The sequence below is a fragment of the Stigmatopora nigra genome, chromosome 8, assembly GCF_051989575.1.
Source record: "Stigmatopora nigra isolate UIUO_SnigA chromosome 8, RoL_Snig_1.1, whole genome shotgun sequence".
Taxonomy (NCBI): domain Eukaryota; kingdom Metazoa; phylum Chordata; class Actinopteri; order Syngnathiformes; family Syngnathidae; genus Stigmatopora; species Stigmatopora nigra.
The window spans coordinates 1,228,351-1,256,143 of NC_135515.1; the positions used below are offsets into that span (position 1 = coordinate 1,228,351).

Below are 27,793 nucleotides of genomic sequence, written 5' to 3' on the forward strand. Positions count from 1 at the left end.
ATATAATATACATCTATATCTAGTATTTTAATTTGATCCTATAACAGAAAGTTGGCACTCATGATTTACTTATTCGGGCCGCACAAAATGATGTGGCGGGCCAGATTTGGCCCGCGGGCCGTCACTTTGACACCAGTGGTAGGCTTTAGTGAAGGGTTGGTTTAATAGATGTCCTACTGCACTTAGGGATTAAATTCACAGTTCTTAGCAATTTTAACATAACTTTCTTTTCTCCAAATCTTGAAATAATCTATTTTGGATATTTTCTTCTTATCAAATAAACATCTGCTGCACAAACTGTCTATTAAGCGGAGCTCCGGTGGCACGAAAACATCCACAAGAACGTGTTTTTCCCAAAAAAAGATGTTTTTGCAAAAAGCACAGATGTCACACTATCATTGAAAATATTATCTAAAGCTTTCACTCTGTATTACCGGTCTTGAAAATGTTCTATTGGCTTTTCAACTTGTTGAATTCACCCCAGACGCAGTTACATAAACAGACCACAGGTCAAAAAAAAAACAAAAAACAACAGAATACTTGTCAGAGGTGAACCAGTATTTGGAGTATATTCCCACACCATTAGATAGACCTTGATTGGAGTCCACTCTTAGGTCAGGTTCCTCCCTTGAGGCCTCACTTTCAACCTGTTGCAGGGCAAAGCCCCTCCACAAACCCCCCCAATGTCGAACATGGTACGTTTGCATGGTGGTCCACACTCATTATAGCGGACAGGCTTCCTGGATTTCCCAGGAGGCATTCCGGCATGAGGAGGTGAGTGTAGCAACATTGCATCCGTTGATCCTGCTGCCATCTCTTTTACAACAAATCAGATTTCTGTACTTTGTGGATGTAAGCGTGTTTACATTTCTGTGACCTGAATCATATGTGTTGCTCTTTTTTGTGACCTATGACCTTCATAACAACATGCCCATGCATGAAGTGAATGTATTAATGCAAGGGTGTCAGACTCGGGTTGGTTCGTGGGTTGTATTAATGTCAACTTGGTTTTATGTGGGCAGGAGCATTTTAGATATGATATTTAGATTTCTTTTTTAATAAATGGATTAAAAGAACTGGATTTAAAGCTATAAATATTCAGTTTTTTTAGTGATTTAAAATATTTGTAGCATTTTTTAAATATGTTTTTAGATTTTACAAAATGATTTTTGAACTAAAAACACAGAAAAAAATTGATTAAAAATTATAATTATTGATTTAAAAGGGGGGAAAATCAGGAAATTTAATATACATCTATATCTAGCATTTTAATTTGATCCTTAAACTGAAAGTCGGCACTCATGATTGACTTTCCCGGGCCAGAATTTGGCCCCCGGGCCGCCACTTTGACACCATTACACGAGGTACAACAAGAGATAGATTTCTGCCCAAAAAATCTTTTCCTTAAAGCACATTCTAATTTTAAAATCATACTCCAGGAAGCATAAAATAAATAAATAAATCAATAAGTAGAGCGACCCAGTGGACATGTGGTTAGCACCTCAGCCTCACAGTTTTGTGGTAATGGGTTCGAACCCAGACTGGTCTTCACTGTGTGAAGTTTGCATGTTCTAATAGGGCTTGTGTGGGTTTCCTCCGGGTACTCCAGTTTCTTCCCACATCCCAAAACATGTCTACTATGCTAGTCTGGTTGAACACTCAAAATTACGCCTATGATTGGTTGTTCTTTTTGCCTCATTATGCTCCACCTGGTTCCTAAATTACCTGGGTTATGCTCCAGCACCCCCTCCCATGACCTATGTAAGGATAAGCGGATCAGAACATGAATAAAATATGCCTAAACCTCAACACTGACTGCCAACTTTGAATCAATGTTGTTCACGGTGTGCAACACCAGGGTGAATGACGGATGGCTAATCTCAGGGCTCCGTACTAGGTAGGGGAAAAAAATCAAAACATATATTTTTAAAATCACAATGCGTCCAATTGAAGTTGTACTTCAAAAAGCCATGTTTCCACATGACGTGGGAGTTTTATGAACATGCACTCTTCTGCTCGTAGGCTGATTTTTATTTTACAACGTTTCATCGCAAGGAACAAAATCTGATCGAGCCAGAAAAAGAGCGCTTGATGTAGCAGCCTGCCATGACTTGCGTACATTATTCATGAAACATTGGACTTTGGCACTTCCACCCTAAACTATCAGGTTGGCCAAGTGGTTTAGTGGATATGACTCACGACACAAAAACACAATCGTCCTAACAAAAAACTACAAGAACAAATGCACTATCACCTTTCACTTAAAAAAATATATTTTCAAAAAATCTTTGCAAATAAGTAAAAAGTCACCCTTCCAAAATAGCAAATACATAAAAATCTAATTTAAAAAAATCATCTAATATAAGAAACAGTTTTTATTTATCTTTAAGTGACTATTTTAAACAATTAATTTTAGATTGAATTATACTAAGTGGCTTTTAATTCTGAACCATTCAAAACATTAATTGACCTATTTCTTTTTAATTTATTACACTCACGAGTATTGCATTAGCAAGCAAAACAATAACACCACCCACATATATGTGAATCATGCATTACATTATATTTCCTAGTCCAATTTTAAAGCGAATAAGATTAAACAGCAACGTCATCAAATGCTACATAAACAAAACATACAGTCAGCTTGATATTACAGTAACTCTCTGTTTAAAAAAAATGATATGAACTTTATGGTCCCTTCTATAGAGCATAAAATGAGCAGGCTTAGCATTTTATATTGGTAATTATGATTTGACTGTGATCTCTCCCTCTGGCTTTTGTGTTAAAAAGCAACAACTTCATTGAGTGTCAATGGAGCGCAATGGCATTTTGCCCGAGTCAACACTTCCAAAAGGTTGCCATTTAAACATCCGGCACCCCCTGAGAGGCTTCTTCTCATCATCCACATCATCATGTGTACCAGCATGTTGTAAAACAAAGCATATACCCACAGCGCCTGTTCTTTTTACACTGTTTCAGATATGGAACAGACAAATAAATGGCATTAAAATGCATATTGGCCTTAAAAAAACATGGTAATAATCACCATGCGAAAGAAGACTACTTATCAAGTAGTATTTTTTTGCTAAGTGTGCCGACTATTGTTTTTGTTTTCATCTTAAATACGGCAATTACCATAAATTCTGACGGTTTGTGATAAGTGGCGGAATAAAAAGTCTCTAATGAAGAGTTTACGGTAGTCTTTGTGATGAAAATAAAACGTGGTAGACTACTTATAGTGGAATTGACAGTATAAGTCAATTGAAAGGACAGAGAAATTATTTTTTGCAACATGGAGGCCGGTGCCTTTTTGTCCTTTTGCGTATCGACGTGTCCCTTCATACATGTCCTACATGGTAATGTCTAATTTCCACCAGGAATTGGCTTTCATTCCTCTCCTGTAACCCCACGATTCCAATATTTCATGGCTGAAGGTCAGTCTGCGATCTAGATGGAGCCTGAGGGAAGATAACCCATCTGACCGCTATGAATAAAACATGCCTGAGTAAGAAAAATCTTTTAAAAAAAAGAAAATGCTTCTACATTGGTTAAAATCGAAGTCATTAATGATGACGGGTAATCATCGGGAGCTGCATTAAGGCAGCGTTTAGATGTTTGAATTCCTTCTAAAGGTGAATGTCCATCATGTCAGACTCGGGTTGGTTGGCGGGCTGCTTTAACGTCAACTTGATTTCATGTGGATCATTTTAGATATAATATTTAGATTTTTTTTATATAAATGGATTAAAAGATGGGGATTAAAATCCCTGAATATTCAATTTTTTATAGATGCAAACAATGTTTATTTAGAGCTTTTTTAGATATTTTTAGATTTTATTGAATGATTTTTTAACTAAAAACTGAAAAATATTAAGTAAAAAATTACAATTAATTTAATATTTAGATTTTGTTTTTTTATAAATGGATTAAAAGAACTGGATTAAAGACCAGGATTTTTTGGTTATTTTTAGATTTTACAAAATGATTTTTGAACTAAAAACCCAGAAAAAATGAGTTAAAAAAGACAATTATTGATTTAAAATGGAGAAAATCAGGAAACTTAATATACATCTATCCTCATTCATTTTAATTTGAACCTAAAACAGAAAGTCAGCACTCATGATTGACTTTCCCGGGCCACAAAAAATGATGCGGCGGGCCAAATTTGGCCCCCGGGCCACCACTTTGACACCCATGTCCTAAATTAATGGCCTGTGAGTAGCCACGAGGTCTGGGCTTGATTCTGGCATTCAAATAATGCTTTTCCAAAACAGAAAAACAAAGATTTTCCCCCCACCCAAACACACAGTTTGCTATCGTAGAAGCTACATTTGAGAACAAGTACACCAGAGACGAGCTATAAAACTCCTTCCCATAGTTAAGCCTCAGTCTCTGGATTGTCTCCAGAGCTGGGGCCGGCATACTAAACACAATCCCCAGTCTGGAATGAAGCCATGAAACAAGAGTTTCAAATGAGCTCTACACCATTCATCAAAACCCTTTTTAATGAAAGCATCTCATTTAAAAATTGACTTATGAACATTCCATTTTATGACATTGATCTCAACCTGCGGCCATTAAACCAAAAAAACAAAACGCACATAGACCTCTTAACCAAATAATTGTAACATCTGATGATAAGCACACATTATTTTATTCATATCCAAATGCATACTTCATATATTTGTGACCTTATCAGTAGCAACATGAGTAATGAGGTTGACTAAGAGGAATTCAATCCTTCCACCTCAGGTTGGTCCTCTCATTATTTCCTCTCTGTCATGACTAGCTTCTTTGATCCTTTCCCCCGCTTTACATTTTACTGCCCCGTTTATTATCCTATCAAATATAAATGTTGGCAGCCATATCAATGAAGCCTGATCATTCAATCTTTCAAGGCTAAAAGCAATTTGCGGTAAACTGCATTGTCATACATCACAAATGTTCCGCCATATTGTAATCCCAGGTTAATCTAAAAAAGCACAATTTCCAGTAGTTGATGCTCAAATCCCAGATGGCAAAACTGTATTCATATCATCATTATTTTTTTTTAAACAATCTAATTAGCTGCTGTGAGCAGAGGGTAGCGCCATTAAGTCCAGTCAAGCTAAAAGAAAGTGCTGATCTCACTGTGGGGAGGCTAATTTTTATGACAATTATATTAACAATCAAGATGATGGAGAGACCTACAAGGCTTGGCCTTTTAATAAAAAAGATCTCACATGGAGAATGAGCAGCTTGAAAATATACAAGGAAGCATAAAAGGGACTGTGGACTTACATTTTTTTACACAAATAAGGCATTTAAAGGGTTAGACCAAATTATGGTTTATGGGAAGGGTGTCAAACTCGGGTGGGCCGGACCATTTTAGATATAATATTTAGATTTTTTTTTTATAAATGGATTAAAAGAATTGGATTAAAAAAACCCTGAATATTCAGTTTTTTATAGATCTAATGCAATGTTCATTTTAATTTTTTTTTTTGTATAATTTTAGATGTTCCAAAATGATTTTTGAATTAAAAACACCGACAAATTGATTTAAAAATGACAATTATTGATTTAAAAGGGGGAAAATCAGGAAATATAATATACATCTATATCTATCATTTTAATTTGATCCTAAAACAGAAAGTCACCACTCATGATTTACTTTCCCGGGCCACACAAATTGATCCAGCGGACCAGATTTGGCCCCCGGGCCGCCACTTTGACACCAGTGCTTTATGACATTAATAATTCAAATTTTCAAGCACAACAAACCATAATTGGAAGACTGTTCGATCTTAAAATGCTTAAGCACTATAATTACATTGAAAACATATGTAGTTGTTAAAACCCTGATCTTATTATTAAAGTGACCTAATGAGTTACACACTTTTATTCATTTGCATATTTTTTTTATCTAACACATTAGCAATCCTACTCAAATCTTTGATGATCGACCGGTATTTCATCAAAAGGTAATGAGTCATATTGCCCAAAAGGGAAATAAATATATATGTATATCCATCCAAAGCATAAACATGGCGATGATGCATTTGACGGACAGCGGAGGAGATTGTCTTAATCAGTCTAATGCCTCTCCTACCACAGTATTCACTTCCATAGGCAAAATGGCACCTCATTATGCTGATTCACTTCCTTGTGTCCGTCAAATTCAGGACACCTTCAAAAACAAACCAACAGACACATTATTTTTTTTGCTATTATATTTCCAATCACAATGTATTAGGTATATAAACACATACTCCCACACAGCTTTTTAATGCCAATAGATTATTTTTCACAGAAATACTTTAAGAGGGCTGTGATGTACTGAATGTTTTCCTTTTTTTTTTTGGTTGTTTTCTTCTCGTCCTTTTCTTGCCTTTGTGGGAGTCAATCAGCCTCAACGACACAGTGAGTCACTGTCCAATGAAGTCATGTCTCATCCTCACAAGACTGTGGTTATTTTTTTTTTTTTTATAGAATAAACCAGTTCTTTCTGGAACGCTATTTGAAATTTTAGTACAATGTATGACATTGACCCCGTTTGATCAAAAAAATGTAGTTTTGATGATTCAAGTGATTCAAGTTTGAAATATGGAGAAATTAGGAGCATGAGTCAAGGTTGTTAAATCGTATTTAGTTTCAAAAACTAAATCAATTTCCTTACTATTGTGAATGCAAAACAAAAAGGCAGAAGGTTTGATAAAAACTCCAAGAGCTTATCATAACTCATCCATTTTCTTCATTATATTACTTACAGCAAATCCTGACAGTTATTTTTATGGATTTAGTTTATGGTTCATAAGCCCTGTCAATTTATAAAAAAATGTAATAATATATCAATACCAAGGGATCAATTAAATACAGCCCTAAGTCAAATCAGTAAATTAATACAATTAAAAAAATGTATAGGTCTGCGAATTGACCGACAATGTGCAACAATACACCTCCGCCGAAATCATGGGTAACAAAGTGGCGGCCCACGGGCCAAATCTGGACCCACGTCTCATTTTATGCGGCCCGAGAAAGCACTGTCAATTCATGAATCGATTCATTTTGGAAGCCTACCATATTTTGCTGTTTATTATACCCCCCATATTATATCCCGGGTATATTAAACAGCAGGGGTATATTAAATGGCGCACAAAAAGCAAAAATCATTTCATCTACCCGGGTATATTAAACAGCAGGGGTATATTAAATGGCGCACAACAAACAAAAATCATTTCACATACCCGGGTATATTAAACGGCAAAATACAGTAGTTGGAAGACACAACGGCCCTTCAGATAAAATCGAAATTCCCCCCAAAATGAGTTTGACACCCCTACTTTAAATCATGGTCTTTTAGCAATTTCATGGACCATGTAAAATCCGCGGAACGGCCACAATAGTGACCTTTACGCAGCCTAAAATATACGTCAATGTCACAGACTACATGCATATATTCTACATGCAAATGAACCCCTGGTTCCAGCGGGGCTAAGAATGGGGGTAATTTTAAAAAGGCCAAACCCCGGAGACAAGATTAAAGTCGACGAAGCACAGAGTAGCCATTTTATAGCCGTCACTGAAACCTCAATCAATCCATCTGTACGAATCCATCCACTTAGGATGGAATATTTTCGACATTATCTACCATGGCCGACAGACATACTGAATACAAAAAGCTTACTGTTTATAACTACGCGTCAAGAGACCTAAATATGATCTGGATTCCGATACAACGACTCGACATGACCGACAAGAAAATCATTATTCAATTTTTTTCTTGTTTTGTCCTCTCTTTCGCTAGCTGGACTTGGACTGATAAGTGAAAGAAGTACTGGCGTGTCCCCTGGACATTTTAATTAGCTAGTCTTTAATTCAGCCTGACCCCCTCTTTCAAGTGTGATCAACCAGTGGGAGCGCTGATAAGAAGCCGCCACTCACAGTCAAACTGCAATAGAACCCAACTGCAAATTGCTTGGCTCTTATTTGTCAACGCTTTCCAACCGTCTCTGGAGATTGGCTATGGTCGAGCGCTAACTAAAAAAAAACTAGCGACAATGACAATATGGAGCTCATTCATCCCTGGCCTACATTTACGTGACCGGGTAGCATACAAATGTGCTCGATTAAAAATAGTCGGGGGATTTGCCAAAGTAGAATTAATGCAGGGATTTTTTTTATTGTATTATAATGTGGTGGAACAACACTAGCGTTGGTTTAATGAGGGTCGGAGAAAAGTAAAATGAGGATAGGGTTAGGAAAATGAAATGGCTAAAGGACTGGTGTCAAAGTGGCGGCCCAGGGGCCAAATATGGGCTGTCGCATCATTTTGTGCGGGCCGAGAATGTAAATCATGTCAATTTTCTGTTTTAGGATCAAATTAAAATGAAGATTATAGATGTATATTATATTTCTTGATTTTACCCCTTTTAAATCAATAATTGCAATTTTTTAAACATTTTTTTCTGTTTTTAGTTCAAAAATCCTTTTGTAAAATCTAAAAATATTTAAAATATGGTTTATTTTCCACTTTAATATTGAAACATAATGATTAAAAAAGATTTTCCCTTACTAAGAAAAAAAGCTAAAATAAAAGTTTGTTTAAATCTATAAAAAATGGAATATGCAGGACTTTTGACCCAGTTTTTTAATCAATTTATAATAAAATATATCTAAAATGGTTGAGTTGACATTAATGTGGCCCGCAAACCAACCCGAATCTGACAGCCAAAAAAAATGGGTTGATTTTAGAATACATTTTAGCTATTCTTATTCCACGATTCAGTAAAAAAAGATCTTAGACTACCAGACTATAGAAATATGAGCTAGTTTTTCGTCAAGCTGTTACGTCATGTTTGCAAACTTTTCTTCCAAGCTACCCCCACCAAACCCTTGGAAAATCCACTGTCACACACACACTTTCCCCAAAAACTCCATTTTGTGTCTTACCCTTCTCAGTTGAGCCTCTTGGGTCTTTAAGTTTATCTCTTTGGGTTGCGACTTCTCTTGCCAATTTTGGTTCTCACTTCTTTTTAATGAAACTCCTGGCTTGTTTTCATCATTGAGTGATATCTGAAAATGGAGTATTTGGAATTGAATTAAAGACCCTTATAAAATACATACATATATATAAACTATAGGGGCAATTAGTGTAGATTTTTGATCGAAGTTTGTGTGAGGTTACTTTTGGTCAATCAATAAACTTGGCTTGCCCGAGGCTTAACGAAATGGAGGAAGAAAGTAAGTTTTCAACTAATCGTTCCTGACCGACGTGAATAATAGGTCAATGAGTAAGTCGCTGAGTCAATTTGACTCCATCACTCAAGAACCATTGCCATTCCTTCGTCAGTTTTCAGCCAAGCAAGGCATGTATTGCCCTTGAGGATGGCTCACTTCGTTTTTTAGTCAAACTGAATCATTCTTATGACTCTTGGGAGATCTTTCTATTAACTGGAGGGACAAAAGTCACTTTTTTGGGAAGTGTAAGTCTAGTTTCGGGATGTCAGAGTAAAAAAAAAAATCAGTATATACACCAAAAACGTGTATTTTTGTGAATTAAAACAATTTTGTAAGGAGGAATAGTTCAAAACATCTCCTCAGAGACAAAAATCTATTTTTGCTGAATTACAAATGACTTTTAATTAAATGGTTTGTCCCTTTGTGACACAAATTACCTGAAAATATACCTAAAAATATAATCACTGTCACCTTACTCTATACTTTGTTAACCAATTTTAGAACATTACAATTTACATTAGAGAAACCCCTCTATTGCACTGTTATCTTGTTTAACAATGATTTCCAAACTGTCTTTAATCAAGCTCATTTATCATATTTTTTTATGGCTCATACATGTAGTTTTAAGCAAGAAAAATACGTCTTGAATTAAAACCATTACATACTTCCTAAATACTTTCAAAATTCTGAATTTTAACACTAACATCTTTACACAATAGATGTTTACCTAAAGCTAAAACCATTCATTCATTCTAAAACTCTTCCAAACCAAAGCAAAGTCCAAAAAAACATCCCATATTTAAATAAAAATGTCCCTTAATGACGTATATATTTTCCCTTGTAGTCTACCAGCAACAACTGCCCCTCCAATTGAATTAACATTTTATATTCAAGTTTGTTATGAGGAGTTTAATGAGCTCTGCTATAAACTGCTCTAATAAACCTTTTGTGTTTGTTTGAAAAACCCCTTTAAAAGCCACCAACCAAGTCCATGCATCTACAATTGAGTAAATAAACGCTGCAGGCCGCCATTTGCGGCGATATGTCATTTAAAGTTAAACCCTATTTTCCCAGAGTATTTCGGTTTATTTAAACGGGCTAAAAAAAGAACTCGTACAGGTAGAGCCGGCCGGACTTTTGTCGGCAGTCCTATGAAAAGTCTTTGGCCTCCGGCGGACTGGCAGTGCCAGACGAAGCCTCGTACCCGTCTGCCTGGGTAATCTTCCAGGGAGCAGACAAACATCGACGGGTCTTATCTCCACTTTCCAGGAGGAAAGAAGCAAAGAAAAGACTGGAGGGACCGTAGGCAACAACCATCAACGGACGACTGAATTCAGTCGCAGCAAAAAAATGCAAACAGTTCATTAAATCCAAGCACGCCAGAAAATAAAAATGGCACTCAATAGCACAGCAAAACTGGGAAGGAGGCAAGCCAATATGTCCTATTCAAAAAACATATGGTAGCTAGCCTTGCTAATATTTATACCCTGTCAATTTCTGCCCTTATTAATCAAAATCAATCAAATTAAAAGCCTTTATTGTCATTATACACAGCTATTTATAACGAAATTGGTGGTGCTACTCTGAAAAGTGTGTTTTCCCAGTAAAAAAAGCAAATAGTAATATAAAAGTATAAAAAGTCACATCCCGGCTAGGTAAATTCTAAAATATTGCACATTGTTATGGCACAGAAGGGATTATGTGTCGTGCTACCGAAAGTTCAGAGTCCTGATGGCTGTAGGCAAAAAAACTGACCTTAAGTCTATTTGTCCGTTATTTGTAAGACCTGTAGCGTCAGCCAGAGGGCAGCAGCTAGAACAGGTTTTAACCAGGGTGGTATTGGTCCCTGACAATGTTCCTGGGTCTGCTGAGGTAAGTAATGATTGCAATTCCCCTTAGTAGGCAATAAAAAACATAAAAATGTAACACGGCATATATTTATTCACATAGGGCGCACTTAAAAGTCTATAATTTACACCAAAGTGGGCGGGGTGTCCAATCAGTAAGCACTAAATTCAAGATTTTGTAGATGACAGCTTGACTGACTGGGTACATTGCTTGCTGACACGCTATATTCATATAGTATGTAAGTATAACGATATTAGCAGTCAACAATGACGTTTTCGTATGCTACCAATGACCGAGACGACAAAATAAAACCAGATTGGTTTTACAAAAACAAACAAAACAAAAAAAAAATCCCTGTACTAAACTTGTTATCCAGCATACACAATTCGAAATGATCAAAAAACTACTGGGAAAAAACATATAAGCTGACAGGTATGAATATTTCAGGTGAACATGAATGTCCTACAGGGGGCAGGATCAATGCAACGACAACATTCAACATGATACAAAGATAGCGCTAATGAGGCAGCAGCAAGAGCAAGAAAAAGGATTCACCCAACGGCGACACTAAACAGAGCACCTGACATATACTGTTGTGGGGGAGTGGGGGTGCCGGGGTTGGGTTATAATACGCCATCTGCAGCGAAATGATAGTCAATACTTGCATCTCATGCAAGGTTGCACATGTGGGCAATGAAAATTAAACCATCTCCGCAAAAAGCCATTTTCCATTTGCCAAAGTTGGTAAAAATACAAAAATAAAAAGTATTGCTATGACAGAAGCAGATTTGTTGAATTTTGAATGTCTTTACAGCGTTTAAAGGTGGGTAGGGGGTGCCGGTGTTTATGTTCATGGGAGCTGCCTGAGGGAGATTAGTAGGTTTCAAACTGTGGTCTGTCACTTAGCATTTTTTGGGGTTTTGTTACTTAATAAAAGCCTTGAAAAGGAAAAGGTGGGAAGTCAGTAGAGTATGGTCGCCAAATTTGCCTGGGAAACATCTAAAAAAAACGTGGATTTTTTTATATAAGATTCGTGACAAAGTAAAAGAGTACTTTGTAGTTTTTAATAGTACTGAATATCAATTAGGAATGTGCAAGTTCTAATTCTGGACACCAGTAACCTTTAAAATGTTTTAAATTGAGGAATTAAAGCAAAGTAAGCCACAAAAAAGTCTTAAAAATTCACTTTTTTTGGTTAAAAATGAGCAGGTTTGTCAGTCAAAGATTATTTTGAACCCTGACATTTGTTTGACTATTTTAAAACTAATTTGACTTGGATATACTTTCGCTTTTATCTCTCTACATATGTTCCAGATGGAAAAAAATGGTCGCTTCCAAGGCGTGGGTTGGATTTTGTTAGGATAAAATTTGCATTCAAGCAGTGTGGCTGCCCTTCTGCTTTTATTTCACCCCAAACTTTTCTTTCTGCCTCCATTTTAGCAGTCAAATTGAGTTAAATGTCAACGCTACAACAGTAGTTTGACACAATTCGGGTTTATTCATTCTCCCTTGCGCTTATTCTCACAAGGGACGCGAGGGGTGCTGGAGCCTAACCCAGCAGACATGCAGACAGCAGTTGTGTAGGCCAAAAACAACCTCAATTTGGTAGCCAGCCAAATTCAGAGCAAATTGAGTCAAAAAAAATTGCTCTAATTTACACAATATAGAGTGAGTGCGCTATAAATTCTGTTAAAAAAATGGATTATGAGGATAATATATAGTGGCAAGAATAAAAACAAGTTATCAAAATTAAGGTTTTTCATCCCACTTTCGCCAAAATGACCACTTTTCTTTCAAAAACAAAGTTAAGCTAGCATAAAAAAATATATGTTCCAATAAAACTACTCTCAATCTAATATATTTCCAAAAACTAAAATAAAAAATGTCATTACAAAGAATTCAAATGTAAAATATAACCTTTAAAGCTTGACTTTAATACATTTCGGTCCACTTTGCTATTATTTTTGCAGTCGTCAGACTCGTTTTTAATCAAAAGTGTCTTTGTTCCATTCATAATTACCATTTTTTTGTTAGTTTATATTGTCAAGAAAAGAAAAGCCTCAAACAAAGACAAAAATTCAGACTAAAACTAGTCATACATTTTAAATTGCCAATTTAGCCAAATAAACACAGTCATTTTCTGAAGTTATTTTTCAAAGTTCTTGTCTATCTTGATTCCTCAAGTCATAATATTTTATCTCTTGTATCTTTTGCTGGAGAATAAACTCCCTCTTGAAGCAATCACCTGATTTTTTTGCCCTCAACAAGCAAAACAAGACTAAAAGGAAAATTTCAGACAACACATTTTGTCCTTCAAATCCGCAGCAATAAAAGCATCTATTCCGAAAGGGCATCTTCATTTGCACTGTCCACAAAAACATAAGTGGAAGGTCAGAAATAAGGTGAATGACCTCTCTTTCTGCACGTGTGCTTGCATAAAAAGTTGCAGGTTGAAGAATTGTCTTGGTAGAAATACACTACAACAAAATAGGGAAGAAAATGTCAAAGATTTGGAGGATTTTTCTCATTTTTTTCTACCGTAACAAATTGTTGTCCATTTCAAGTCCGACAAAGAACACCAATTCAAAAATATAAATAGAATAATAACACAAAGTACATGTAATTTGTCCATTATAAAAATGCTACTAAGAGTCAATAAGTGGCTCTCAAAGTGCCACTTTAAAAGACCAGAGCAGAAAATTGTAGAAATGGACTTTCTGGTTGTTGTTTTTTTTTCTATTTTCAAAACTTGAAGTCAATCTGCTTCTGAGAATGAAATGTGTTAAGACTTGGATGTCCTATGATACAAAATCTGAATTAGGAAATGTGTGCAAATGCCAAGTGGCTTGGCAGAATATCCCAGAATGCAACTGTTGTCTTTTTAGGCAGACTTCCCAGTACAAATCTAATTAAAACTGAAATCCTAGTGCTTTCAAATTCAAAATGTGAAGTGGAAAAAGCTTATATATGTTTAAAAAATGTTTTTACCTTTGATTTGTTGAAATTGTAGGGCTTTTTAATCCATGTCGCAGTCCACAAAGTCGTCAATGATTGCACTTGTCACTTAACTTCTCATCTGACGAGTGCAATTGCTGTTTAAGCCGCAATTTTCACAAGTGTGCACTCGACCCGTTTTGGTTGTCACCAGGTGGATTTCAGCTTGGAGACAATCTGGAAAAAAAAGTTAGGGAAAGAGACAAAAACATTAAAATCTACTTCATTAATAAGGCTCAAAACCTTTATAACAAAAACAAAAAATCTCAATCCTGAAAAAACCTTCAAATGTGAACATTTTGAACGTGCGGGCGACCAAACGTCCGGGCGACCAAACGTCCGGGCGACCAAACGTACGGGCGAGCAAACGTCCGGGCGACCAAACGTCCGCGCGACCAAACGTCCGCGCGACCAAACGTCCGCGCGACCAAACGTCCGGGCGACCAAATGTCGGGGCGACCAAACGTCCGGGCGACCAAAACGTCCGGGCGACCAAACATCCGGGCGACCAAACATCCGGGCGACCAAACATCCGGGCGACCAAACATCCGGGCGACCAAACATCCGGGCGACCAAACATCCGGGCGACCAAACCTCCGGGCGACCAAATGTCAAGGGCGACCAAACGTCCGGGCGACCAAACGTCCAGGCGAAAAAAAGGTAGAATTTTTACCAATTGGATCTATTTTTCATTCATGATAATATCGACGTCAGTTGGAATACTAGAACCTCCAAAAAACTGCATTTTTTTACTCCGGTTGGTTTAATTTTGCCGAAAAAAACCCTTTCGTGGCTTAAAACTAAGTGAAGAAAAATGTTGATCAGATAGCCTGGAGGTGCAATTCACAAATCACCAGTCTAATGGCATAAAGGTTGCTTGATCTAAATCTCCCGGATTTATTGATAACACATTCCCACTGAAGCGTTTAGATATATTTGAACAGAAAAAAAGGTTTTAGATCTTAATCACTGAATCCCCCAAGTCCCACACAATGAAATATTCAGCCCCAAGTAGATAAATGCTTTGTAATGTCGACTGGCCAGTGAGGAGTCCACGTTTAACAAAATAAACCTTTTAGCGCAGGATGACTTTAATATGTTCTCAGAGTATTAACACCTACTTTGACTTATGTGATTAAAGACTTTACTTAATCATAAAATGATGTTTTTTCTTACAGCGAAAACTCCCAAATCAAATGACCTAAAAACATAAGTCACCACAAGTTATTTATATGGTTAAAAAAGGGTATTTCTACATTTATGAGGACTTCAAAATGCGTAAAAAAATGGCGCGAGTGCCAAAATAAAGTGTCAAATTAACTAAAAAATCACTGATAGTACAATTTGCTTTCTTTAACTTAATTATACTACGGATTAACTTCTTAAAACATTGCCGATAAATTAATAAAGTGATGCTGAAATACATTCTGTTAAGAAATGATGACTCTACTTCACTTTACGTGATTTCCAAAGAGTAAAATATGGATTTTACTTGACCTTTAAGGATCCTGCCGAATACTATTTACAATATTCCACCTCAGCAAAGCATGTTTCCAGGCAACAGAGGATATAATATCAAAAATATGCTAGATAGGCAGCATAAACATTCAAGTACATATATAAAAATTCAACCTGTTCTGTCCTATTAAATACATTTCATGATTTAAAACACAGATTGTATGAAGACTACCATTCGAGTAAAAGTCTGCACAATTGCAGTATTAAGCTGCAAATTAATTTATGAATATATCTACATACACATGGCCTTTTTACACATCTGTTAGGGATAATGAAAATTGAAATTGCGTATTAGCTTGATGCTGTTTTGTCTGCTATAGGCAGAAACATAAAATATGAACATTGATATTTGGCGGTAAAATCAATGTAATATGGCAAGAGAAATGAGCTCGTATGGATTTTCATGTTTTGTTCTGACATGGGTATCAATCTGGGCGAGCAATCTGAAAACGAAGACAAATTAGATATGATGTGAAATGTCAGTTGCTTTGTTTGGGCGAAAGTTACATTAAATAATGTAATAACTCAGTCCAAATGTCTTATTCAAAAAGTCCATCATGTTATGAGAAGAAATGAGAATATTTAGTTTGCAAGATAAGTAACAGCTTCATTTTCTGACTATATTTGTAAAAAGGAATACTTTGAACAGTACTCATGTGGCCAAACTGTAAAGCACAAGTGTCAAAGTGGTGGCCCGGGGGCCAAATCTGGCCCACCGGATCATTTTGTATGGCCTGAGAAAGTAAATCATGAGTGCTGACTTTCATTTTTAGGATCAAATTAAAATGAAGAGTATGGATTTATATTAAATTTCCTGATTTTCCCCCTTTTAAATCAATAATCGTAATTTTTTACTCATTTTTCCTGTGTTTTTAGTTCAAAAATTATTGTAAAACCTAAAAATACCTAAAAAAGCTAAAATAAACATTGTTTTAAATCTGTAAAAACTGAATATTCAGGGCTTTTAACTTAGTTCTTTTAATCCATGTATAAAAATAAAAGAATATATAAATATTACATCTAAAATGGTCCAACCCACATGAATCAAGTTAACATTATGGATATTTTTACTTTACGTTTTTCCACATTTTTACCGACCAGGTATGCAATTGCGCCAATGCCATTCTTGACTAACATATAGCTTAGCGTAAAGGAATCCAGTTCCCTATCAGTCGGAGGCATGACCCCGATTAGAAAGCCATATTCAAGGAATGAAAGACAGCTGCGTCCCGTTCGTGCCATCTGCAGAGAGCCGATAAAACGTTTGGAAATCACCAGCTGTCATTATACCGTTTGTGACGGGGCCAACTGACCTGTGGGCCATTTTCTACCAAAAAAGCCCTTAGGAGGCAATTCCCTGCGACCTTGGGTAAAAAAAGTTGAATGCAACAAATATACAATCTATTGAGAGATTAAAAAAATAAAAAATACAATAAAAAATGGTGTCTGAGCCAATGCAAAGTTCATAATGAAGTAGACGTGATAAAAAACAAAAGACTAATCCTTGTATTGTCCATTCAATAAGCTGTGAAGGGTTTTGGAGCCAAATTTTTCATAATAAGCGTCACATTATAATGTTATACAAAGAAAAAACTTAAAGTTGAAAAGTGCATCGGCACTAAAAGATGGAAAATAGTTGTAAAAGTTGCAAACTTAGGTCAGGAGTTATTCATTATGTAATAAAAGTCTTGTCTTGAAGAAGCATAGGACAGCTTAATAATCATGCGTCATATATTGTGGCAATCATTTTTAGATAGTTTAACGTTCAAAGTTTAGTAAGTTTGTTATAGCAATATTTTATAGTAAATATGGCAGCGTCATGATCTTTAAAAATATTTAAAATATAGAAATACAGCTTGAGGTTCCTGCCAAACTTCTGGATGTTTATAATGCAAAGTCATCTGTGATACTAAAAAAATGATTTTTATATACAAATAAAGTTGCTGCCAACCCGCCAGTCAAATTGGATTGGACGCCTCTGGTTGCCAATGGCAGTAAAATGACTCAATGCCCGCCTTTCAAGGTCTATTAAATATAATTTATATTTTTGTCAATGGGAATGAATGAATGAAGACGTAGTGAGCAACAAAATAATCCAGAATGTCATCAAAAATCTATGAACCTCAATTTTAGAGTGAAAAAGATTGAGATTTTACCCCAAAAAAAGTATGTTTTGAGTCAGATTTGGGTGTAAAAAAATCAGTTTATCTAAAAAACGGAACCAAATAATCAAGGCAATGAATGAATGAAGACGATATAGCAACAAAATAATCCAGAATGTCATAAAAAATCTAAGAACCTCAATTTTAGAGTGAAAAAGATTGAGATTTTACCCCAAAAAAAGTATGTTTTCAGTCAGATTTGGGTGTAAAAACATCCGATTTAACTAAAAAACAGAACCAAATAATCAAGATAGCCAAGGATTTTTTGTAATAACTAAATTACTGATACAAAATCGGTTGGCAGTCAAAAAAATGTGATTGGGCCAACTGTTAAACAGTTAAAATATATGCCATCAACTGGGATTGGTGTTTTGACAAATGATTACGGTGGCCAAGTATAAACATCTGCTCTGGTTTTAGCGAAGGCGAAAACTGAAGATAAGAGAAGCTGAAAGAAGGAGGAGGAGGGGCTTGTGTCTTTGCGAACTTGGCCATCTGCCACATTAGTAGCCATTGCAGGACACAGCCGACTCATTTAGGTGTCTGCAGTCAATGCTGCTGAATGGCAAGAGTGCTTCCTCTGCTGCTTGCTTTCACGGACGTGCCCGGAGTGTTGAGTGGCCTTCTTCCTGTGGCCCTAAATCAGTTCTTCCCTAGACACACAAAGAGCAGCTGCAGACTTGTTCTCCACCTTTCCACCGACCGACCATGGCCTAAGAAAAACGCCTCATTTGCCGGTAGGGAAAAAAGTTGGGGAGACGATATCGATCCTAAACTTAACGGCAATCCAACGGGGGGTCGGCATGATGGTGTGGTTAACCGGCAGTGGTTAACCACTGCGAACACTCGATACGATGATTAGATTTGAGGGTGCCAGGTAGTTTAAGCAGTATTGGAATTTTCCTGGTTTTTTAATCCTGTTAGCGTATAAACTCAATCTGAGGTGAACATTTTTGGTCAAAATGGAGAACATGGACGACGCTACCTTTCCCAAAGGAGATTTCCAGATAGGAATAATTCGCCAAAATTCTGTCAAAACGGCGTCATGCCTCTATGAAATGTTTCGAGAAAATCTTTTTAGATTAGATGCCAAAATCTGGCTCAATTTTAAACTGAATTAAGATTTTTTTCGTTCGTATAGGTACATTGCTTGCTGATGTGCTATATTTATATAGTGAAAAGGCGTTTTTGTCTGCTATGAGGGACAAAGAGGATCCAAAATGGGTAAAATGAGATGGGTTTTACGTAAAACATACTGTACAAAAAATACTGTACAAAAAATACTGTACAAAAAATACTGTACAAAAAATACTGTACAAAAAATACTGTACAATGAAATACTGTACAAAAAATACTGTACAATGAAATACTGTACAATAAAATACTGTACAATAAAATACTGTACAATAAAATACTGTACAAAAAATACTGTACAAAATATTGTCCCAAAAATACTGTACAAAATATTGTACCAAAATACTGTACAAAATGTTGTACAAAAAATACTGTACAAAAAATACTGAAAAAAATATTGTACAAAAATACTGAACAAGATATTGTACAAAAAGTACTGTACAAAATATTGTACAAAAAATACTGTACAAAATATTGTACAAAAGTCGTTATACGGCGTACACAATTTGAAATGATTAAAAAAACCTATAAAGTACAGGCCAAAAGTTGACAGGTATGTGCGTAATATCATGCATTTCTGCAGGCCTTTTAATCTTTTAAAATATTCTGGGATGGATTAATTGTAGGATTTAATTTCACATCCAGTAGTTGCCTCCAGTCCTGCAATTCTCCGACTGAGATGGGCTTCATTTAGCCACCACGACCATAATGAGGACAAGTGCCATAAAAACTGGATGGCTGGAGCCACATTTTATGAATCATAATCCTGAGCAAAATAGTGCACAATGAATAATCAGTGCAAAATAGTCAAGTCAATTGAAAATGTTCTATACAAATGCCATTTAGTGGCCATTGTGCAGCTGTTGTTTTGACGATTTCCAATCCATAAGCGAGTCCATTTTTTTGCCGTTTTCAGCCTGCTAACACTTTTGTTTTGATATCCAGCACTTGATGTGCCTATTAGGAATCATGGCGTATTTCTTTTAAGATGTTATTTTTGATCAGTGTTCTTCAAAAGGGTGTAATACAGCTCTATTTAGAAGCAATTAAAATCCGCCCATAGTGGGCTAACATAAAAAGATCAAATATATGCTATTCTAATGATCAAGGCTGCCTTTTTTTATTCACTTCAAACATGTCTTTCAAAAGAAGTCCAGCGGGCAAGTTGAGGCTCGACACAAAGCAATTGAATATTTAAGTTGACACTAAAATGGAAATATTCTATTGTATGAAGTGACAATTTACCGCTTGTAATAACACCATAAGACAAATCTAAAATGATAGTTTTTTGTCTAACAACTGATTCATGACAGTAAGGGGAATAATAAATAAACTGAAAATCCTGCTAAGCCAATATTTAGCATGTAAAGTGGAAAAAAAACCCTGATCCCTGACAATAGAGAACACAACTTTTTCATGGCTGGACCGATTATGGTCTTGAGATACAGAACCTGGCAAATTTTGTAAGTAGTTTCGCCAAATTCTACATAAAACAATATTTCGTGCAATTAGATAGGAGTTTTGTACATATTTAAGTTATCAATTTGTATGTATTGGTTAAAAAAGATATAGCTATTAAAATCTGTTATTTTATCTAGTAGACTGATTTTTTTTAAATATAAAAGCTTCTAGATGGACATTTTTTATATATAAAAAAGATACTTTTAAGCTAATCTGTCTTGATTTTGCGGAATATTAAAGTCAGACTGACATTAATTTAAATGTTTTCAACCCGATTTTCCCTTAAATTATCCAACAAATTCCATCCATCAAATAAACTACAAAATGTACAAATCTAAAATTTCATATACAACATCTCCATATCCCGGTGCCTTAAAAAGCCTATTAAAAACAATACACATCCTGGCTTCCACCACTTCAACCTGCCGCCTTCTGTAAGGCCCTACAGAGCCATAACAGCCAAGACAACCAAACTCAAGAGCAGTTTCTTCCCAAGGGCTGTCACCATACTCTAATTCTGCACTAAAAACATAATCAAAACTTATTACTACTACATATAACTACTTATTTGTCATGTTGACCACTTATTGATCGCTTACCAATTATTTATCAACACAACATATTGATTATCATTTGGGTTTTTTTTGTTTGTTGTTGAGTCCAAAGACCCTGAACATCTACAAAACCATTGAACTCATCCTGGACTTTAAAAGGAACAAAACTACTTTGCTCTGCTAACCACACTTGTCCTACAACTACTATTTATGGATTATTTATTTATCTGTTTGTTGTTGTTATTTGTGCACTACATGGTGAAAGCTTTACATCTTAGTATACTTGTACAATGACAATAAAACCATTCAATTGAATTCAAAAAGACAATAACATTTTTCTTTCTGTATTTTGAGTATTATTCCCTCCATGTAATGGCTTCATGTTTCATTTGTTGAAAGACCTGATGTTTTAGCGCCCACCTTGTCATCTTCGCTTCCCTCCCACGGCCACCCCGCTAATTTCAATAGCATATTCCACGCCTGTAATTGATTCACCTCACGCAGAATGAAAACTAAAAAGAAACGTCTGATGTACAGTTCAAAGTTGGCGGTAAGAGCGCCGCCGTTGGAACGGACGCAAACAAAAACAAGGCAAAAAAATGACCAGGTTGTTTTTTTTTCAGTTCATTTCCTTTTTTTTTGTCTTCTGGGGTCCTTTTATCCATGCGCTTAAATTACAATGAGTGCAGTGGCGAAGGAAATGAGTGCGGGAGTGGATCAGGAAATTAGTACAAGTGTGATGTGGGAAAAAAGTGACATATTTCCTTCGCTAATGAAGAATTTTAACTGGTCAACATAGTGGAAATTGAGGCTTCTAGAATTGAGTTTCTGGGTCTTTAATGTTAAACCTGGTGATGACACAGAGTATATCAGAATTTATTTTAACAAGGTTTCATCAATTATATTGTGTATTCAACGTTTTTGCAGTTTTAAGGTTTTTTTGGTATTTTTTTCAGTTTTTTAAATTTTTTAGTTTTGCAGTAGTTGACATTTTGGGGATTTTTGGGTAGTTTACGCAGATTTGTTAATGTTTTTTTATTTATTTATGGAGTTTTGGATGTTAAATGATTTAAAAAATATATATTTTCAGGCTAAAAAAATATTTTCAGGCTAAAAAAATATTTTCTGGCTAAAATAAATATTTTCAGGCTAAGAAATATGTTTTCAGGCTAAAATAAATATTTTCTAGCTAAAATAAATATTTTCAGGCTAAAAAAATATTTTCAGGATAAAAAATATATTTTCAGGCTAAAAAAATAATCCCCACATACAATAATAAATATTTATCACTCCTATTCAAATTGTATTTTCTATTATAGACAGGCAAATCTTCCAAAAAATGTTAAAATTAATGAATGTGAGAGCAAAGCAACTGATTACTGTTTTTCAGCTTATTAAAAAGAAATCATGACTGATTTGTTGATACTTTTTAAAGCGGGTTTATTCAAGGACAGTTGTTTCTTTTTAACTTTAAAACAGCATTTCGGTTTTTTAATTGAATGGCTTTTTTGTAGGCTTGTAATTGAAGAGAGAAGCTCAATGCTTCTTTTTTTAAAATCTTTTTATATGCCTAATATAAAAGACTGGAAAGGATAAAATTATATAGCTGGGCTTCATTACAATGCAGTCATTGCAGTTCTTAATTTATATTCAATGAGTCTGAAAAATATTCAAAGCGGGGATCTTATTACTGGCATACCACACTTTTTTTTTAAACATAGTGAATAATTCCTTTTTTTTTAAGTAACTGGACTTTGGCAGAAAAGAATTGATTTTAGTTTAAAGTCACTATAGTGGATCCTCAATTCTGGGATGCCAAAAACGACGAGAATGAACGAGGACAGCTTATAAAAACAACATTTTGGCATTTCCTACTGGAAAAGCAATACACCATTGTGTGTATTTGCTTGTATTTTTTTGTTTGTTTGTTTCAAGGCTGAGAAGGTAAATGTTATGCCAAGTCACAAACCTGACCTGAATCTGCCTGAGCATCGCACTCTAACATTTGTACTATTGTGACACCACTTGCTTTCAAGTCAATATCCGGAAACAGCGTCAAAGTAGTTTTAGTTGGAGGACATCGATCGAGGACCAAGTCAAGTGAATTGTTGAATTGCACTCGCATTCTGTCTTGTCGCTCAAGGTGGGGATTGCTTTAGACTTGGAAAGAGTACTGCTTTTAAAATTGCAACAAAAAAATGGAGTACAAATACTCAGGTTGGGACTTATGTATTGTATTTTAAAAGGCACATCTTTCTTAATATGTGTTTTATGTTCTATAAGATGCACCGGATCATAAAAATGCAGTAGTCATAGTGGGTTTTGTTATATATCCACTTGATGGAGATGCAGAAGTAGTAGTACTAGTAGGAATTGTGTTATACAGACTATAAATGGAGCTGTAGAATCGCAAAAAACCTCAACGAATTTCCCCCCGCAATCAAAAATGAAAAATTAATGTCTCCACTCCACAAGCAATGCGTCAACCCACCATCTAAATTGGCCTGACACATGTCAAAGCACCCACAAAAATGCCACCAATTCCACCGTTTGTCCACCTGCCACTCAAAATCTATCTTGAGGAGTTTTCAATGCTTTTTACCCCAATCCACATTCGCTCTTTGTCAGAAAAAGACAATGTCAGGTGGAGAAACATCTAGAAGACACGTCTACATTGGGGTTGTACTGTACATAGAAGGAAGTTGAAAGGAGAATGAAATTGGATGGGCACAAGAATCGCTCAATTACCTTACACTTAACTCCATGTCACCCTGACGAAGACGTAGAACACTATAATAGGCTCTAACAGAGCTGGAGAGAAAAAAGAAGAGGGATGAAGTAAATTGATAAAGTTTGACAGCTGAAAGATGACGTTATTTAACAGCGTGGACCAGACCGAACCAGACGTGAATCACAGTCACTTTAGCGTTCCATCACCCAGACGGCGAGTCAAAAAGTACCACGGTCCGTCCAGTCGATTCCGTACAAGCGAGTCCGCCAAGGACGTGACAAAGCAGAATTTTAGGGGACGGTTGAATGGTCTTTGTGAGCCTCACTGGTCTCATTTCCTACATATTTACTGCCAGCGGCTTCCATTATCAGCAGCCTGGATGCAAGCTGGGATGACAACTTTCACCAACTCCCATTGGTTGGATTTACACTGCAAGTTAAAAGTGCTCGATTTCAATTTCGAGCCAATATCCATTTTTATGGACTGTCCATGAATTTTCAAATTCGGGGCACTCTCAAAAAGATGGAAAGCTTTGCTTGGGCAAAACCGCGGGTTCGATTCTCATGCTTTGTGTCATAAATATGCCAAAAAAAATCTCAACTATTGTTTTAATGTAAAAATAAAAGTCACTAGATTAAAAAAAAAATACATTTTCATTAGCTATACAACATACATACAATGCAGTCCACCTATTAGATATGAGACAGATATACATATATATGGATATATAACAGTAACTAGCTGGTAGCTAAATTAATCTAAATCAATGACAGTATGCATGCAGAAGAGTCTAGTGAAGAAAATGTATGATTTAAAATGGCGTTGAGAGCCATATACACCCATCAAAACAGCCACATATGGCTCTGGAGCCATATACACCCATCAAAACAGCCACATATGGCTTCGGAGCCATATACACCCATCAAAACAGTCACATATGGCTCTGGAGCCATATACACCCATCAAAACAGCCACAAATGGCTCCCGAGCCATATACACCCATCAAAACAGCCACATATGGCTCTGGAGCCATATACACCCATCAAAACAGCCAGATATGGCTTCGGAGCCATATACACCCATCAAAACAGCCACATATGGCTCCCGAGCCATAGAAAATCCCTACCCCTGCTATAAATAGTGAATGTTTTATGTTGTTAGACCAGTATTGTTACACTGTACACATTGTTACTTAACATCAGTGCTTTTTTCCCTTAATATATAAACTACTTTAGTGGCTTGTTACATTAATGATTTAGACTTACAAAAAAAACTCTTAGTGTACTTTAAGATATCTAATCAGAGTGTTGATTGCTATCTCTGAACTGTTAGTAGCCACTAGCAGAAGCCATGAAAATCCATCAGACCAAGTTTTTCACAGCATGAAAACCTTTCAAGATACATTTTGTTAATAGATCAGAGACTGGAGACCCTCATTAGATGTACATTAGGTAGTCTATCCAAGGACTAGATTCCACACGCGAACACCAATTTCAATGAATACGCATTCCTGGTGATGATTAGCTGCCCGAAAAATAGATCAAGGCGGACTAAAACGTGCTTTACGGGTTATCATTAAATTTGTATATGGATAAAAACCCTGCAGGAAATTTACCACCACTAGAGAATAATCTGACTGAAAAGATCCAGTAAAAAAAAACGAAGGAATCCAACAAAAAATAATGTTTCCTTGAAAATAACATTCACGAGAGCTTTTATGTTGGTAATAGAGGCTAACCCTGCCCTGACATGGATGTAAAACTCTCTTAATAGTTTGTTGCTGCTGCCTCGCAATGGTGGAATCTGAGGTTATTAATCAGCAAAGATGAATGGAGCTGTGGATGGTGTATAATATGGTAATACCTGATGCCCTGGTCATGTATCATCTGGGAAGAGGAATTAAAATGCATGCGGTTTCACGAATAAAGACAAAAAAGGTCAAATGCGACCACATTTTTACTGGTAAAAGACAGAAGTCCCTGATCAATGTCATCGGTGCACGGATTTGGTCGCCGGTCTTTTGGTCGCCGGTCTTTTGGTCGCCGGTCTTTTGGTTGCCGGTCTTTTTGTCGCCAGTCAAATGGTGACAGAGAGTTTACTTTTTTTGTTCAATATTTAAGTACTGTTTAATATCTAAGTACTGTTTAATATCCAAGTACTGTTTAATATCGAAGTACTGTTTAATATCCAAGTACTGTTTAATATTTAAGTACTGTTTAATCTCTAAATATTGTTTAATATCTAAGTACTGTCAAATATCTAAGTACTGTCAAATATCTAAGTACTGTCAAATATCTAAGTACTGTCAAATATCTAAGTACTGTCTAATATCTAAGTACTGTTTAATATCTAAGTACTGTTGAAAACAGAAAATATTTAGACATTAAAGTCTCTCTCATGAATATATTTTTGAGAGCTGGTTTTAACAGTACTTAGATATTAAAAAGTACTTAGATATTAAAGTCTCTCTCTTAAATATTCAACTTTCTCTCATGTATATAATTTTGAGACCTGGTTTCGACAGTAAACTCTGTCACAATTTGACCGGCTACCAAAAGGGACCAAAAGACTGGTGACCAAAAGACCGGCGACCAAACATCCGGTCACGATGTCATCGCAATTATCTGTTTACATTAAATATCAAATTCGATCAAGCATTTCAAGAAGTAAATCCCACTCAAGCAGGATTTAGCATGTCATCTAACAGATGCAACAAGCAGCAAATGCATGCTTTGAATCCACATTGATATTTTATTTCCAACTTAATCAAGTCCGTTTTTATAGCCCGCGAAGACATATCCCGCCGTCATGCTTTATGATCCAAATTCCGGAAGATTAAAGGCCAAATTGTCCTTCAAAAAGTAAACTGTAAGCATAACCTCTGAGTCTTCGAATACAAACGTGAAATAAAGCATTTAAATGTTAAACAGGGCAAGAAAAGACTGGAGATTTTACAAGAACGTAACTTTTGACTTCTGTGGCGTCTCAGCGTCTGGCTTTCTTACGATGCTTGTAATCACATCTTATTAGCATAGCATTCTTGCTTTCAAAAAGGTCAAGCGTCTCAATTAAGATGACATTAAAATGCAGAACAACCTCCACGGTTGTTTATGGGAGGCAAATCTGTTTAGGAGACTAAGCAATATTCAATGCAAGTCACCCATAGACAATAAATGGACAGAATACGTGAGATGTCACTGGATCTTCCACTATTTAGCGTCTATTTCTGCTACAAAAGACAAAATACGACAAATATTAATTTAATTCGAGCCCGAGCTGAATTTTGCAAGACAATGTGGACAATTTGAAAGCTTTTCTAAAGACTGCAAACACTAAAAGAGCAAATAAACTAAATCAAAGAGCAACAAGGACAACTTCACTCATGCAAAACTCACACTGAGGCCTATTTTATCAAGTAATCTGCTTCAAATACTAATCCTCATGTAACAAGAATCCCCCCTTATGGCAATGTGATGCTCTTTTACGCTAAATGGAAATTAAACGGAAATGTCAGCAGGACTCATTTGGGTGATAGAAGAACAATAAGGTGGCCGTTTAGTAATAGTACGATAAAACGGCTTCCTATTGGGAGTAGTCTTCTTTGTATCACAGGCCTGCCTTTTTCAATTGATTTTGGCTTGTTTCGAGCTCATAAAAAACAATTAGAACTTCTTGGGATGTTGAAATTAGTTTTAAGATTGTGTTTGTTGCTAACATGAATCCACCACAGTTTTGTAAAATGTTTTATATGGTTGCTGTAGTGTCAAAGTGGTGGCCCGGGGGCCAAATCTGGCCCGCCGCATCACTTTGTGGGGCCCGAGAAAGTAAATCATGAGTGCTAGCATTCTGTTTTAGGATCAAATTCAAATAAATAGTATAGATGTATACTATATTTCCTGATTTTTCCCCTTTTAAATCAATAATTGCAATTTTTTAATCAATTTTTTTCAGTTTTGAGTTAAAAAATTATTTGGTAAAATCTAAAAATATATTTAAAAAAAAGCTAAAATCAACATTGTTTTAGATCTATAAAAAACGGAATATTCAAAGCTTTTAATCCAGTTATTTTAATCCATTTATTAAAAAAAAATATAATTCTCTGGGTACTCCAGTGCCCTTCCACCTGCCAAAAACATGACATCATTATGACATTTTCAATGTGCAAGTACCTT

The 27,793-nt window shown here is 35.8% G+C and overlaps 1 protein-coding gene across 3 annotated transcripts in view; it reads right to left on the reverse strand.

Moving 5' to 3' along the window:
* grik4 (glutamate receptor, ionotropic, kainate 4) overlaps positions 1 to 27,793 on the reverse strand; it is a 163,496-nt gene that overhangs the window by 112,368 nt on the left and 23,335 nt on the right. For 2 of the 3 annotated variants that reach the window (XM_077722800.1, XM_077722802.1), the window contains 2 exons: positions 14,056 to 14,238; positions 8,932 to 9,054 (listed from right to left, as the gene is read on the reverse strand). The gene's annotated coding sequence lies outside the window, so the exon portion shown is untranslated. The remainder of the gene's footprint in view (positions 1 to 8,931; positions 9,055 to 14,055; positions 14,239 to 27,793) is intronic. The other variant, XM_077722801.1, reaches the window with a different exon arrangement.